General features: G+C 41.3%; 1 long non-coding RNA gene across 1 annotated transcript; it reads right to left on the bottom strand.

Moving 5' to 3' along the window:
- Positions 1-743: 743 nt before the first annotated feature.
- Positions 744-3,983, bottom strand: LOC112548130. Its single transcript, XR_003091944.1, has 3 exons — positions 3,920-3,983; positions 2,609-2,772; positions 744-888 (listed from the first exon to the last, which is right to left on the bottom strand). It is a non-coding gene; the product is annotated as an uncharacterized LOC112548130 (long non-coding RNA).
- Positions 3,984-4,199: the final 216 nt, after the last annotated feature.

Here is a 4,199-nt window from a genome sequence, read left to right as displayed (position 1 = left end):
TAGGTGGCCTGGTAGGGCTGTCAGTGGTGTGGGAGCCCCCAGGAAATGCCAGGCCAGTTACCACCCTGGTGAAAGGTGGGTTGGGGCACCTTAACCCCTAGCCCCCATGACCGGGTGGGTTACCCCTTGTTTTGGAGGGCCCAGAGAGTGGACCCTTGGTGAGAGAAAAGGGCCATAGACTCAGGCCTGTCTGAGTTTCCCCTGACTGGCCCATGCTGGGGCTAGGACCAGAAGGGTTGAAGGGCCAGGGGCCCACCATGAGAGATGCCCAAGACCTGAGGGCAGTAAATGGGCAGCCTCCTGCTTATTAACATCTATTAATTAATTATACCAACGAAGTGTGGTGGGCAAGAAGGTGGGCGGTTAGGCCAGGAACAGGTGGGTGGACCACAGTGAAAGCAGCCCTAAGAAGGCCCCCTGTTACAGAAGGGAAGTGAGGGGGTAGTTTTAGAAAAAATTATTTGGGGCCATGCCTCCCCAGCAGGTAAGTCCCACTGAGCCAGGGTCTACTCCACTTACCCCTGCTCCTGCAGCACCGTCCCTCACCGCAGGGGCCTCAATCTAGCCCCTGCCCCTTCCCTCTCCCACAGACTGACCTGGCGCACGTGCATGCATATATGCGGGCACTCAGCCCCACCACTCCAGCCTCAGATTGACTCCAAGAGGCTCCAAGGTCCGCTGTAAGAGGCTCCAAGATCTACTAGTGGATCGAGATCCACTGCTTGGTGACACTTTGTCTTCCTTATCTCTTTTGTATTATGCTGCCCTTTTCCCCCCATATTTGGGTGTCTCTTCCCCTTGCCCATTGTGTATTGTCTTCTTTCTTTCTCCTCCCTTTGCTAGCACTTCCTTCATTTCTGTCTTCCTTTCATGTAGTCTGAGCATCATCTGAAAAAAGGAAAAAATAGGGCAAACATAACGTATAGTAAAAACTAAGGGCATATTTGAGACTTATCTTGACTTATTGAGATTCACATACTCTTAGCATTTGTAAATTATGATTTATGAACTATAAAACCAGTTATACTTTTATACAGATGATCAATTAATTTGAAGTCAACCTAATTAGTTCTGGTATGAACCAGCTGAAACAGTTAAGCAGGTCCTTGCGCAACTCCATGCTGATCAATTAGAACTTGGGCACCATGTATAGTTGACCCTGAGTCAGACTCCTTATCTCTGCATAACTACTGAACAACATGTGATTCTAGGATTTAGACAAAGTAAGAAAACACCTTGCATGAAAGAGCGAAGCAGTGAAAAGTCCCACAAGAACTGAAACTCTCCAGAAACATGGTGGATATCTGATGAATGTTTAAACATCTGATGAATGTATCTACACAGGTAATGGGTGCCAGCAGGAAGGAGGATGTTCAGAAGGTACCTTTATTTCACACAATAGCTAATTCTGAAATATTGTGTGGTGTGTTGTTTTTGTTTTTGTTTTTTTTTGTTTTGTTTTATTTTTTTTAATAGTTATAAATCAGGCAAATGTGGTTCATTATGAAACTGTGTGCTAGAAATTCGAGTAGGAGTTACACCATGTATAAATGAAACATTAGTGATGTATTTTCAAACAGAATACAAAAAGAAGGAGAAAACAAAGACTAGTTCTAAGGCTGAAGGGACAGGCTTGCAAATTTTTGGGTGGAGGGCCTAACTAAGTCTTCTTTTATACGAGACAAGAGCATGACTAGGATCTGGGACAAAACACTCAGTGAGATTGTGTTGGAAGACCCAGAATTAATCATTGACAGTTATGATTTGTCAAGCAAAGGAAATCAGACAGCCATGTGACTTGTTGGGAACTCAGTGTAATTTAGAGGGAAATGTAACATATTTGTTTATGGTATATAGAGCATACTACAGATCATATTTTTTTTATTTATTTATTTATTTATTTATTTATTTTTTAGAGGACAAAAGAAGGTATTGTTAGACGCTGACTCCATGTGGTGCCCAACGACTAGGGAGACAACGATCTAATTGCTCATGGGTTCTGTTACTCATTAGCCAGAGCAGAGCAGGGAGCAAACACCAGCGCACACTGCTTGCAACGGCTTTATTCAGAATGGAGACTGCTTTGGACAAAGGTCCCAAAAAACCCCAGCAAACCAGGGACCTGCACTAAACAATAGCTTTTTCCTACATTTATACACTTTGGTTTAAGTTCATTAACATTCACTCAACCTTCGTCCCTCCTCTTGTTCCACCCATTTCTCCTCCCATCTCAAGCTCCGCCTCTGTTTATTGTTTGCTTCATTCGCATGGAATTACCTATGCATTTTACTCATTTACATGTCTTTTTGCTATGAGAGCATGTCTAAGACCTTGACTTCTCTTCTTTGGTCAATAGGCAAACTTTGACCAAAACCTGGAAGCTTCTGGAGGCTTCTTCACCAATCACAATTCACCTTTTTGCCTATGCTCACTTCAGATTCTGTTACCAATTACATGTTGTTTTTCAAATTTCAATCTGTTTTTCTGTCCCAATTTGTACCATCTTCCACATTCCTCAGGCTTTACCTCATTCACAGCACACAAACTTACTTGAAAATGGTTGACACAGTTAAAATGGTTACTTAGCATGAGCAAATGGCTAGCTTACCTATCATTCTGCCTTGTGCTCAGCAACTTTTGCTAGGCCATGGGTTAAAGCCTTGTTCCAGCTGCAGATTCAATGCTCCCCGAAAATCCACATAGCGTTACCCTCCCAGGTCTGATCAAATGCCCCAAGAAGTTTTGGAAAGCATCAAAAATCCTGGATCAGAGCTAAATGAACAAAAATGTATAAGAGAGAACATTTTAAGGAGAGAATTGCATGTGGCAAGGTGAATAGATAGATTATGGCACCACTGAGGCCATTACTAATATGCCTGCCTGACAGGCATACAAAGATTCCTTGGGGTAGTGAACTTTTAGGGGAATGTTTCCCTAATAATGGTAACCAAACCAACATAATGTTGGTGCAGTCCTCTTACAATAGTGTGCACATAACCAGAGAGGTCTGTAGCTCATATGTCACAAATGCTAACAAAAACATGAGCATCATTATGCTCAATAGATAAGGAGTCTTTGGCTTTAAGCTACACCTTTACAAGTTTATCTTTGTTTATGTGGGGAAATTGTTGAATGACAGTCATCATAAATCACCCTAATGAGGTCTGGCTAACATTCTCAGCCCCCTTGAGAACTGACATTTTTTCAGTCGCAAATGTCTGATTTGTAGATTGAATGTAAACCTAGAAGAGATTTGGTTGTTCTACAAAGGCTTACTAGAGCATTTGGTGAAAGTATGTGCTCCCTCTCAAAGCATTTCTTTGAAGCTAGGTAGGATTTATTTGCCAAAATGTAAATAGCACTTAAGAAAAAAGTTACAGAACAATAGAGAGATGGACACACATCCCATCTTGCCTACACTTGCCCATGCCTTCAAGCTTCTATGTAGGCATCACCTAGCATTGGTGCCTTGTATCCAGGTACAGCATGTACGTCACTAAGGTTGGAGTGAAGGGGACCTGCCACTGCTTCATACTTATTAATATGGTTATTTTGTTCACTGTTTGTGGGAATGCTGTTTATCTAAGCCACTTCCTGCTTTGCTCCTTTTATATCCCCATCTGTTCCAACTCCATAGCAAGTAACTCATCAACAGCGCATACACCCATGTTCATAAGAATTGCAGTAAATTCTTTGCTTTCCACAATGAGCAATCCCCAGATGGTTAATCTTTCTGTTTTCCAACTAATATGTACATTACTCTTCCTTCCTTATGCTGATGATATGTAAAATCCTCTTGTGGCATTATAACTCTATCCATGGAATGCAGATGTGAACAACTTCTGGTTCAACAAGATAGTGGTAATTGAATGCATTTCTAACCATTTGCAGTATCTTTAAAACCAATTATAAAACGCACTCCTGAACATCTTGAAGTCTTCCTTGGGGTCCTGCACAACCTCACTCCATGAATCTTCCCCTTCTGATTTGATGGCCTTGAATTCAAAACAAAAAATATCATTTTAGAAGAGTAAAGTTCAAGCTGTAGTAGATGTTATGAAATTGTGATGCTTTTTGCTTCCTGTTTTTCTACAGAAATTGGTTTATTTTGAAAACTCCATACACTTTATATATAAATTACCTTTATATGCAACAGTACATAAAGAATAGCAATACTAATAACACTTCATAACTTATGC

This window comes from Alligator sinensis, unplaced genomic scaffold (assembly GCF_000455745.1).
Source record: "Alligator sinensis unplaced genomic scaffold, ASM45574v1 scaffold1561_1, whole genome shotgun sequence".
Taxonomy (NCBI): domain Eukaryota; kingdom Metazoa; phylum Chordata; order Crocodylia; family Alligatoridae; genus Alligator; species Alligator sinensis.
The sequence above is the reverse complement of the archived record's forward strand: the minus strand, read 5'-3'. Positions and strand labels throughout refer to the sequence as shown.